The sequence below is a fragment of the Triplophysa rosa genome, linkage group LG16, assembly GCF_024868665.1.
Source record: "Triplophysa rosa linkage group LG16, Trosa_1v2, whole genome shotgun sequence".
Classification (NCBI taxonomy): domain Eukaryota; kingdom Metazoa; phylum Chordata; class Actinopteri; order Cypriniformes; family Nemacheilidae; genus Triplophysa; species Triplophysa rosa.
Genome location: NC_079905.1, coordinates 16,003,981 through 16,017,206, shown reverse-complemented (window position 1 = coordinate 16,017,206; position 13,226 = coordinate 16,003,981).

Genomic DNA, 13,226 nt, shown 5'->3' with positions numbered 1-13,226 from the left:
AGTAGATGAAAGAATATATATTTTTGCGTGAACTATTCCTTTCATCTAATACCAATAACTTAAAGGGGTCATATGGCGGGAATACGTGTTTTTCTGTGTCTTTGGTGTGTTATAAGTTGCCCATGCATGTATTAGACACGTAAAATTGCTAAAATTAAAGTGTGTGAACAAAAGATGCATTCTATCTAAAAGCGAATGCGAACCCAGACCTGCCTGAAACACCTCGTGTAACCACACCCCGACGAATGTACGTCACTTCGTAACCTGATTTGATTTAATCTAAACGCAAGTAAGGTGGGCATACTTGTAAATCTCATTGTATCGTCGCCGCCTCAGCCATGTCGCGGAGACGCTGTGTGTTTCGTTGCGAAAAGAAAGCCTCTTTGTTTGCCCTTCCAAAAGATGAGACAACTTAAAACGAATGGTTATATTTTATTTACAACACTGTTCCAGAAAAGTACAATCCGAATATTCAAGTGTGTGCAGCGCATTTCACAGATGATTGCTTCATGAACCTGAGAGAGATCAAGGCCGACTGTGCACGAAAGCTTTGGTTAAAAAGTGGGGCCATTCCAACCATTAAAACTTCGCTGGCGCTTCAGATTCGCAACCTGTAAGTATATTTTCATTGTTAAAGACTTTGTTACGGACTAACATGAGTCGAGTTTGTCGTGTGTTTGTGATCTGCAAATGCACACACGCGTGCAACGTGAAAAAAGACAACATAAGTCCTAATAATCAGTAAAAATGTTCCCACTAAAGGCAACAAATGTCGTGTTTATAATGTCTTTTTATATTTAGTATTTATTTTAGGTTTATTGTCTTTGTTGAGTCGCGTGGCGTAACACTGGTTGATCAAGAAGGGCCAAAGCGCTCGCGTTATTTATACCATTCCCTGCTGTAATGCGAGCTTGTTTCTATCTCACACAAACTCTGTATGATGTATATGGTTGTTTGTTTATAGTCTTTATAACGTCGTATGTAAAAGGTAAAACAGTTAGCTATAGTTTTTAACTATTTAACATCATATTTTTTTAATAAAACCTTACCTATCCGTTACATCCTACTCAAGTTGCGCTGGCAAAGTTGATGTATCGGCTTGATCATCTTCTATTTCCGGATCAGATTCGGGCTCGAATTGATAAGGAAAGTACCGATGACATTTTATCACCTGTCAGTACAATTGCTTGGGAACATGATGTTCCGAATATGGTAAGAGGCGTTACATTTCCATCACACGCTTGCAGTATTCGACCAAACACTACGCACTGGTTAACTGGCCAATCATAGCACACCTCGCTTTTCAGAGTGATGATTTTTTTTAAAAATTTTTTTTTTTTTTTTTTGTTGGGTTAATTTGTTTTTTTAATTATTTTTGTTTTTTGTAAATACAGCGTTTTTGAACCTTAAATAGTGTATACACATTGCATAACATCTAAAACAAACAATAATATTAGTTTTAGCCCTGTCATTTGACCCCTTTAAACACATGCACAGTGACAAACGCTGGCTACCCATTGCCTGTGTTTCGTTAATGGAGTCCTGATCATTAACTTAAAAGGGGAATACCTGATACTGTACCGTTTATCTCTCAGTACAAAGTATAATGTCATCCATCATGCTGTGACAGGTCAAAAATGATTCTGTCAGCACCCTCAATTGAACAGGTTTCCTGTGAATTTCCCTTTTTAGGGAGTCAACCGATCCGAGGATTTTAGTGTCTATAGTTCAGAGAGACATATTTCATCCAGTCTGTGCCATAAAATCATACTTTGACGGTGTATTACAAATCTGTAACACTGCAGTATGTACAGTGAGGTTTAGCAGGTAGATCTTTTGGTCTAAATACTACTGTAAGAATAAGCAGACATCTTCTCAAAAGATTCTGCTTGTTTTAGCATTTAAAAGCACACAGACCAGTTATGACAAGCTGTCAAGACCTTGTGTTTTCCTCCTGGAGGAGAGTGCTTAGCTCAGCATGTCAGTTTACCCTACGTCAAAAGCTCTACTGACACCTATAGGAGAGACAAGAAACTGCAGTCAGGACAACCTCCATCTCCCGAAATAATCTAAAATCAGCAGGGATTTCTTCAGTTACCTAAGAACTAAATCCTTCAAGGTGATAATTCGCAAACATACGAGGATCTTAAGCTTTATTATTGGCTTTTGTCTTGCATTTCTACGAAATTGACATCCTACACACATTTCTAGTGTGTGAGGGAGAACAGAAATGAGAGAAAGGTGGGAATAACAAGGGAATTAGTGAACAAGTAATTGAGTGAACAAAGTCAGCACCGTTTTTAACATAGGATCAATGGATGAAAGCTTTTTATTAAAAATGTTCATTTTTGTAAGATTGTAAACATTTTGTTAAGTATGCTGTGGCATCTCATGTAAACACATTTTCAGAAAATATGCAAGTACGATTCCAGAAAAGTACAGTAATGGGGCTGAACGTGCCCACAACATGGTTTTGTGTCCAAACAATGAAAGACATTTGGGTAAATTATAAAAGATTTGGTTTATTTTGAGGTGAACTATGCTTTAAGAAGCCTTGTGCTCAAAAATTCAATGATATCAGCTTTTTAAATGATCAACTATTTACAATACAAAACCATGGTAACAGAGTTGACAAATGACTGCATCTTTAAAAAAAACTTGATCATATAAATCAGAGTTATTAACAGCTATCTGCTCCATTCTGGCAGTGGTTGAGGCCGATAAGAGCAGCAGACATGAAAATAAACTACAGCATCACAGCCTGGCATGCCTGAATGCCTTGCATCATATTTTGTCTGGCTGCTTAGCTCAAGGAAGACAAGAGCGTCTAGCATATTAAGCAGAGCCGAGTTCTCGTCGGGTCAGTTCCAGTCTTAATGACACACGCTGCTTGCGTTTAAATCCCACCGCTGCCGTAATAAAACATACCTAGCACCATTAACACTGGCTTATGGGAGAGAAAGCAGTTAAAATCTCGGTGTTGGGCACATCAAGCCTGTTCATTAAAGGAATAGTTCATCTAAAAATGCAAATTCCATCCTTATTTACTCACCCTAGTGTCGTTGCAAACCTGTGTAAAGTTATTTTATACAAATCACAAAAGTGTTTATAGTGACCATAGCTGTATAACAGGTGTCAAACCTTGCACCTGAGAAGGGAAATTAACCATGTTTATTATAGTAAACGCGTAGTAACCATGTTTTTTGGCAGATTGATTACCTTTCATAGTTTTACTATACATATCACAGTTAAACTTAGTTTACTATGGTGAGAAAATAGTACATTTTTAGCTACGATTGAACTACAAATTAAACCAAAAACTTCGGTGCAGCTTATGTTTGGAATGGCACGGAGGTGAGTACTATGAGCATTGAGCACTATTCCTCAGATATATCCAAAAGTTCATCCATCGCTTAAAGTCTCATCTCATCTCTCTCTCCCCCTCACCCAAATCTACACAATTTAAATTGATTGTTAATCTCTACTCCTTCGCCAACAATAATACAACAAAAAGAATGACTTCGCTAAACAAAAATAAAACAATGATGTCCAGACAAGTGGTGCCTGGCACTTAGAGATTAGAAGTGTGTGTAAAAGTTGACAGGAAATAACAGAGGGAAATGAATGGGGGGGGTTGAGGTGAATATTGCTCCCAATCTGTTCCGGATTGTCATTAGGCTGTATTCTACAGTATGTGTTTATGGTTCATGAGTACTGGAGCGCATATGGGGCAGATGTCTGAGCACTGCTGGGCTGGAGTGAAGCAGATGTCTGTGTATGTTGCGCTCAAAACTTTACCTTACCTTTGCAGAATGGACTGTCGCTGGAGGGGCTGAAACTGGCACAGCAGAGCAGATAACAGCATCAACATACATAAACACAAACCTTCCGGCCTAATCGCAACCGTGATTACATGAGCGGCAGATTTCTGCAGCAATGCACGCTTTGGATATCTGCTGGTTTGTAATAAATGTAAAACATATAATATAGGGCGCCAAGCAAACTCATGCCATTGGTTGGGAAAATGTGTTTGCATTTGTCCTTTCAAATGTGATTTTATTTATTTAGCTAAATAAAAAGGAGGAAAAAGAACTATCTATTCTTTTGGATACAGAGTCAACAGGGACAGAAGCTGTCAACCTTGTGACAAGCATCCTAAAAGCAGTACACAACTGGTATGACATAGTCAAAGTTTTATGAAGCAACTTGAAATCTTTCCTTAAGAAAAAGAAAGAAATTAAGCCATTATTCACAGACAATTCCCCTACAGTAATAAACCCTGTTGGTTCTTATGTGTCTCTTAAACAAAGCGCAGAAACAGGAAAGAGACAAGAGTGTAGGCTAAATGAGATTTTGAAAGTTACACATTCTCAAAAAGGATGTGTTAATTATTGACACATTGTTTGCGTTTTACTATTTAACATACTATGTGTCATTTTGTGTTGATTTTGTGTTAAATAAATAAACAAGTAGGGTTGCACAGTGTACCGGTGCTACGGTAGCATTACGATGCTAAAGCTTCAAAATACCCGAGATGCCGCTTTATTTTTTAAACGGCAGTATCGTAATACCGTAAGTAATGTTGCATATGCACATTAAAGTTCATTTGAACACTTACATCTGCCGTTTTGTGATGTTTCTCCTCGGACGAGATAATGATTCAGTGAGTCAAGACACTTGCTTCGTTCTCGAATGGGCTAGTTGCACAATATGGCGCCGGTGACCTTTTGCAATGCCAGGGTCTGCAAAAAATGTTCAGTTGTATAACACTTGTTGTTTTGGCTTAACGAAGTGCTCACTAATGTAAAGAGGATCTGTCATATCGCTGATATATTACTTTCTTCTTTTTCATCTAAAAAACACCTTTGCCGGCCAAAAATCCTCATTTTGCCATTCCTTGAAATAAGTCTGCCGACTCTGGCGTCCCAAAAGCTCACCGGTGCCATCTTGTGCAACTAGTGAATTAAATCAGTAAAAAAAAATGTTTATTTTGAGCAAAGAACATGCCACAGTATTGCAATACTACTTGGTAACGTGATACTTCAGCTTGTATAGTACCGTTAGATATGTTTATGGTACCGTGACCAGAGGTCGCGTTAACCGAAAATTCTCAGTCATTTACAGATTTTTTTACTAGTGAAGGAAAAATCTTAATGCCGTCCGTCATTTTGACGGATTACAATGAGGGCAATTTGTAATTCCCCTTTATGTCAAATTGGTAGCATCCAATAATTTCCTTTCATCATCAAGTCACCGGAGGAAAGGGTGCATGTCTCCCATTCATTGCTCATAAACGCCTCGCCCATTCAGGAAAACCCACGCGGGATCAGTGGAGACTCGCGGTGCGGAGCCAGGCATTAGACTAACATGGCTCACCACCGTCTATTTGTTTCGCCATAGTTTCAAAAACGAACTGAAAATCTTTTTACACTTTTCATAATAACACAACGATAACGTTGTTTGAGGCTTTGTTTCTGGATCTGATTCTGCAATGCATGCATCTGTCACTTAATCAGACCCCGGCGTCGCGTGCTCACACATACACACAGGCGCGCACAGTGGTGCGGTGTTCACAGACTTTCTTCCTTCAGAGAGCGATAGCGACTAGCGTCATTTTGGATAAACCTTAACTTTAAGTAAGTGTAAAAATGTCTCTCTGCGTCTTTTCCATTCAGTGAGCGGCAGAATCAGCACATTCATAACCAAATAGCAGCTTAAAGTTACTTGCAAGTCAATGAATGAATGATTACAAAACAGCGTTTACAAGCACCTGTCATTGTTACTGACTGGATATATGATTATAAACATTTGTCTGTAATTATTATTTTGTCTGACAACAGAAACATTAAATATGTCAACGACTTCAACTTTATTGGGTATTCAGTTCAGTAAGGTCAGAGAGTAAACGCATGTACATAGCGATGATGTCACAAACATGCTAATTAGCACGTAACATCACAATGCACCATAGTGACGGGTAAAAATAGATCTTGACAGATTTTTTACGAGCCTGAATGAAAAAGTCTAGCGCAACCTCTGACCGTGACAAACCTAAACACAAGTCAACACAACTGTACACCAAACAACATCAGTTAACCCACATGTCAACCTATCTCAGGGTTTCACAGGAAGTTCAAACATTCCATTACAAAATGCCGTTTGTTTGGGAAAAACACTCCGGACCTGTTTGGATGAGCTGTGCCGAGACAAACAAGCACTAAAAAATTTTAATGTTATCGTATCGGCCAATAATAAAATTTAGGCCGATATGTTATAGCCGATAAATCATTTCTTCTGGTTAAACTTCTTCAGCTGCACGCTGCTCACAGTTAAAATACAGTACAGTACTGTCTTTCTGTCGTGATCAATCACTTACTGCTATTAGCAAAACATTGTTGATGTAGGTGCAGTATGTAGATATTTATGAATGTGTAAATTATAGGAACAAAAGCATACTGTTTGAATCAGACTGCTGTCTGACTGCTTGCTGTCTTGAGACCTGTTAGACATGTGGCTATTAAGAAAAAAATTCTGGCTTGCTCTGTAAGAACATCTATGATTTGTTTATTAAATAAAAAATATACCAGAAAAGTTTGAAGGTTAAAGAATCGTTAACTAGTGTAAAGTAGGCTTGGTACATGATTTTCAGGGGAAAAAAGAGAACTAATGGTTACCTTGTTTTCTGCAGTCAATGTTTTCACATAAAAGCAGTTGTGCACTTTTTGCCTTTTGTTTCAGTGTTAGGAAGTTTTATATTAATATCAAGATACTGTTTATCGGCCATTATATCGGTTATCAGCTTCCAATGTTAAAGAATCATCGGTTATCGGCCAAAATGTACATATCGGTGCATCCCTAGTTATTCTCAACCCTGTGTTCGGTCAAAAAGGGACAAACCCAGCCATTGGGTTAAATGTTTATATTTGACCCAAAAAATGGTTAAAACAACCCATCATTTGGGGTTGAAACAACATGGGTTAATTTATAACCCAACAGTTGGGTTCATCGCATTTTGACCCCAAACAGGGTTGAAAATAACCCAGCATTTTTTAGAGCGTAGGGACAATTTTCCACAACTCGACGACCACAATTCCACTCATGCCGAGAGCAAATTCATCCCGTCATAAATAGCCCATATATAATTTATTTTCACACATAAACAGCATTTCCATCCTCGCTGCCTCCCTCTCCACCTAGCACTTTACCTTAAATGAGCAATTCCATTAGAATAATGTATTCACAGATAATGTCGAAGCATTAGCATGCTAGTGAATGCGAGCGGAGGGATTGTCGAGGACAGGTCTTTGAAGAGATACTCTAATGAAGTCTAACTGAGCCGCGTTCACATTAAAGGCAGAAGTCCAGAGCGGAGCAGGCAGCCAGTCGAGCGAACCCGCACAGGCTTCAGATCAATACTGTGGCCCACACATCCCTGTTCGCCAGCGAACCCGCCAAAATCCCCCCACTGCTATTAAATTAATGAGGACTTTTCCCCCAACACTAACGTTCTGCAGATAAACAGATGACAAACTCAGGAAAGTGAGCGAGGGGAGAAAAATCTAGTAAATTCTTCATCAAAGATATCCCGCATACCAAAATAATTGTAATTTTTCGCAGGCCGAAGGGCTAATGAGAGTTGAGAGAGAAGAGATAATCCGTGCTATACGCCTATAATGTCTAAACTCGGATTTGTGGATGGCCAGCTCTAGAAGAGGAACTAAATATATATATAAGCTTTAAGTCCAACAGCTCTGACTTAATCTGAATGTATAATTTTTCTTTGGCGGCCAGAATGAGCCTCAATCAATCGTTACTCTTTAATGCTCAGATTGGGAGTCTTTGAAATACTGCGCGTCCGTGAAGTGTTGATGTGGAACATTCATAATTAAATGGTTTTACGATCAATGGTGGACTGAAGTGAACTGCATTCTTAAAGACAGTGGATCGGCTTTGCCGGACTCATTGATTCTTCTATTGATTGATTGATTGAAGATGAGCCTTCTTAGTCTTCTTAGTGTACGTCTGCTGGGCCACTTAACTTACTTGAGACGAAAGTCTGATCCATTGCTTAAAAAACAACTTTGTGTCATTCAAAACATCAGTGCTGAAGGTGAGGGCCTAGTTGCCTAAATCTCGTTTTAGATAGAAAATGAAAATCACAGATGAGATCTCTTTAATTTCTACATGTTTTCTCCTAGACACAACAAGATTAAACAGTAAGAAGCTTTAACATGCACAGCACAAACTATCATACATGCAGTTTTACAAACTCGAGCATTAGACTATCCCTGGAAGGCAAGAACCCACAAACAGACATCGGAGAAGTGCAGTGACCCAATTATAAACAGAAGAAAAAAAGAACATTCAATAAAGCTTTAAGTGAAATACCCACAGTACTGAAACATAACAGCTTCTCTTAACCCAACGTGCTAATACAGCCAAGAAATACAGACTCACTCAGCTAACTGACATGAAAGTGTGAGAAGAGGCTCTGTGGGCAAATGTATCTTAAGTGCTGAGGTGTGACATAGCAAAAATGTGGAAAACTAACTGTTAATAATATACCTTTTAATAATATTTATATTTATAATATAAACTAGCAGATTTGAGAAGAGTATAGTTTTTTTCTACATGTTTGCTGTCAAACCACGCCATACCAGGACACATTTACAGTTTACTTGTCAACTACCCATGTAGAGTACATAAAAATATCATACCAAAGTTTCAGAATTATTCGTCAGTCCTAAAACACAATTTATTGAATCGAATCTGCCAAAAAAGGTCATGCTGAAATGTGTGACTTTCTGAAATCAGGCAGATAAATATAAAAGCATAAACAGCCATATTAACATTACTATTATAATAATTATATTACAAATACCAGATAAATTGGTATGTTTTATTTATTTTATTATTAAATGAATACTACTTTTTTATTTATTTTATATATTATTTATTTCATTATTTTATTAGCAAATTAATACCATTTATTTATTTGCTCATTTATTTGTAAATTAATGCTATTTATTTATTTACTTTTTAATTCATTTATTGGTTTATTTTTTTGTGTTTTGTTTGTGTTTTTTTGTTAAATGTTAGTTTAGTTTAGCTTAGTTTAGTTTAAGTGGCCTAGGGCAATATGTTGAATGTAATTCCTGCCCCCGGTTCTGGTGTAAATTCTGTGTTATAATGTTAAAATTGGGAAAAATGGCTACTGCTCATAAAAAAACTGATATGACAGTTATGACACAAGCACTAAAAACAGTCATATTTCATGCCACACCCCCACAAACTGCTTTAACATATATAGATTGTATGGACCCGTTCACAACGCTCACAAACACGTTACATAAACCCAAACTAGCCCAGCAGATGTCATTTGGGACACATCTGTTCAAACGGATTACCTACAGACACAAACATCACAAAATAATACTGCGGTGTGCCATGCGGCCATGAAGACGGACATGGTGAGGAGATTAATTTCCTCACAGACAAGTGAGGTGCGGTCCTACAGATCAATAAGCACTTCGAGAGTGTTTCAAACGGCAGAACTATGTATTCTAATCCAAACAGTGTCAAAATAGGGATGAGGCACGGAGGAGCTTAAAGCTGAGCTCTGAGTTTATAAGCGTGATTTCAAATCATTTCACCATCAGCTTAGATGCCGTCTAACCAATGACCTGCTCTGTGTGTTTGTGTCGTCCTGAGCCGATACTGTATAATGAACTCATGATGTCCTCTGATAAATACCCGTCAAAAACTGGAATTACACGTCGCTAAACAGGTGCAACCGGGAAAACAGATCTGAATGACGATGCTGGGTGAGGGTGACTGAGGTTTGACAAGCAGCTTGCTGATTGGTTGAGGCAGATTAGAAAATTGATTTCTTCGCTTGCTTGATGCTTGACCGTAAATTCTGCATGTGATCAACTACATCTGGTTTATTTAATAGTCATATTTTACAACAATTTTTTATTTTTCTGGACATTTAGGAGTGAATTCAAGAAATGATTTTTTAATATTTCACCCAAAAATAATTAAACTAATAACTGCATATTTCCGTTAAACCATGCACTAAATGCATTGAAATACTGCTGTCCATATTTAATAAAGTCAGTATGATTCTTTTGACTGAAAAAACACTTCCTTTTAATGTAAATGAGTCTCATTGTTGAAGAGCTTTATTCACAAATTTATTTATATAATATAATAATGTACACATTTATTCAGTGCTAAAAATGCTACCAAACGCACCTACACGGTAATTCGTCGAATTTTCCCCTCCGAGAATTTCTGAAACTGCTTGCTATAAACATCATGGTGGCTGTGATAACATATCCCTTCAAAACATCCAACAAGTGTCGACTGTTTTCATTCAAATGATGCAAGAGTAAAGCACTGATGACAAATACTCCAAACAATATTACTTCAGCTAATCCAACAGCATGTGCTAAATCTCCTGAGAACGCGTAACTGCAAAGATTCTTTTCATGAAAACAGATGAGCAGTAACAAGAAAACTATGTTTTTGTTAAATGAGGGATGGAAGATGAAACAAGGCCAGATGTCTGATCCTGTAACTTGACAGGGAAGATATTGGGTTTATTTTATATACATGTAGAATAAATTAGGAAAATAAATCTAATTAGGCAAGTCAGTAAATTGGATCAGTTTTTGACATTGACATTACTGTATTTTTAACCTACACTGGTAAGTCAGCCTACGGACCACCTGATGCATACTCCACAAAAAAAAAGATCAAGTCGGCACAACTTTATGCTACACACTATATGAATGTATTATAATATATTGGTATTTACATTCATATATCCCTATATATAGGCACTATGCATACTACTTACTGTACAACTGTTTGTGGAAAGCGCCACGTTACTGTAACACCATGTCCACACCAGACGTGACACAAAGATAACAATTAACAACAACTGTCCTTAAACATTATGTAAAAAAGTGCTTGTGATTGATGATTTCACAAATACTGTATTTCCTAAAAAAAACACATTTAGAATTCATGAGTAATTGCGCTTGTGTTTATATTGTGCAGTCCTGCTATTGGTGTCCACAAGACTGTTTGGTGTCCAATAAGTGGGAAGCGCGTGAAATGATTTGCCAAACACAGTAATTTAGTAAGCAGCTGGTCCTGTACAGTAAAGCAGAAAAATATGACAGATTGTTGAAGTGTTATTTGGATTACATTAGCTGCCCAGCTTAACTGTCTTTACATCAAATAAATATGGGCAGGACATCAAAGATGATTTCAACTCTGCTGAATCCAGAGGATTGGTGTCACATATAAGAATACACACACACACAATTATTATTAACAAACATAATGAAACTTGGCACATGTCTGATGTTCAGTATGTATCATCTACTATACTTATTTCTGATTCCAGTCAGAGTTTTTTTTTCATCCATAGAAAAGAAAAAATCATGTTTTTATTGTGCATTCCAATTAATATCAATCAAACTGCAGTTGGTTTGTTTTTGTTTAAGCCATAATAACTCAAAAAAATACAGCTAAAACACAATAAAAACATGATTATCTCATTTTGGAACCAAACTCTTCAAATATATGCCAAAGAAAGATCAGAGAATAATAGAGAAAGGGCTGTTTAAAATTAAGACCTTTACATGTCTGTGCTTCTGAGATTTAAGACCACTGCTTCATTTTCAATACTGACACACAACCACAATTATTCATTTGTGGTCTTAAAATATTTCCTCTTTCTTCTTTCGGCTTCCAAATGGCAGCCTTCATAAAAATCAGAATTCGGAGGCTTTTACAGACAGGCGCACATTTTTAAACCCGCTACCAGTCGAGAAGCTGTCATGGTGAACAAGGTTCTGCCAGCGAAACAAAGCAAACGTTTTGACTGGAGATTACAGTTAGAGGCTTGCTGGAAGTCTGTCGCCATGGCAACGCCTGGAAGAGGGTTGAACTGCCCCCTCTGTGAGCGCTGGAGATGAAACAGACATTAAGATAATCCTCCACCTTATTAAAATGTAAAGTCAGCAAAACAGGAACGCACGCCAGCTAAGACTGTCTTTGACTGGAAAAGGGCTTAATATTCTCTGCTCCTCCCCACCTTTGTGTTTGTGTGCCTGTGTGCGTGTGCGAGGAGACACAACCCACATACCCTGGTTTTACTATAGTAGCAGTTATAGCTTTTGGCAGAAATGATCATACTTAATTTGTTAGGGGATCTGGGGAATCGACTTCAATTTGATTAAAACTGTGGCGGTATGGCAGCTAGTATCTAATGAGGAATATTTCAGTTTTCTTTAGGAAAATTAACCATGTTTTTATTGTACCATGTATTCATAAATATCAAGATGAAACTATGGTGGCTGTCATGGCTCTGCTTCATTTAGTCATGTTTTTCTTGGTCCTGTAGCAGAGTCATGACAAAGCCTTTGGTTATGTGTGGAGAGAAACATATTATTGTCCTTTTGACAATAATATACGTTCTCTCCAGTGTCTCGTCTCTGTTCCCGCCATCTCGTTTCCTCGTTAACTTTCCCTGAGTGTTTTATTACCCACACCTGCCCCGTGTCGTTATCCCTCGTTTGTCTTCCCTATATATACCCTCTTGTTTCTTTGTCCTGTGCTCGTGTATTACGTTGTGTCTGCGTTGTGTTTGTGCTCATGTTCCTGTGTTACCCTGGTTCCTGTTCTGTGCCTTGTCCTTTATTTGTGAGTTGTGTTTTTAGTCTTAGTCACCCTGCCGTGTTGGTTTTTTTGTAAGACGTTGTGTCGTGCCTTGTTTTGTTAGTTTGTTTTTGCCCCCCCGTGGGAAGTGTTTTGTTTCAGTTTTTTATCTCAGTTTCGTTTTCCCCATTGTGGGTGTTTTTGTTTTGTGTAAAAATAAATATTATCTGTTAACCCCTTCACTGCTGCCTGCGCTTGGGTTCTTCTTCTGCCAATCCGTGACAGGTGGCAATAGTGAGACAATGGTAAATGTGTGGTTGGTATGGTTTTACTAAAATACTGTAAATCCAAGAATTCTAAACCATGGTTAATTTTCAAGTGTTCCCCTAAAGATACTATGAATTTACAGTTCATTGATGAATACTATGATGTACTAAAATGTGAAACAATTAAACATCAATAAAAAAATGTTTGTTTCGCGATTTGGTTTATTTTTGGCTGAACTATGCCTTCAACTGCCACACTTTGCAGTCTATTCTGGAACTTATTGA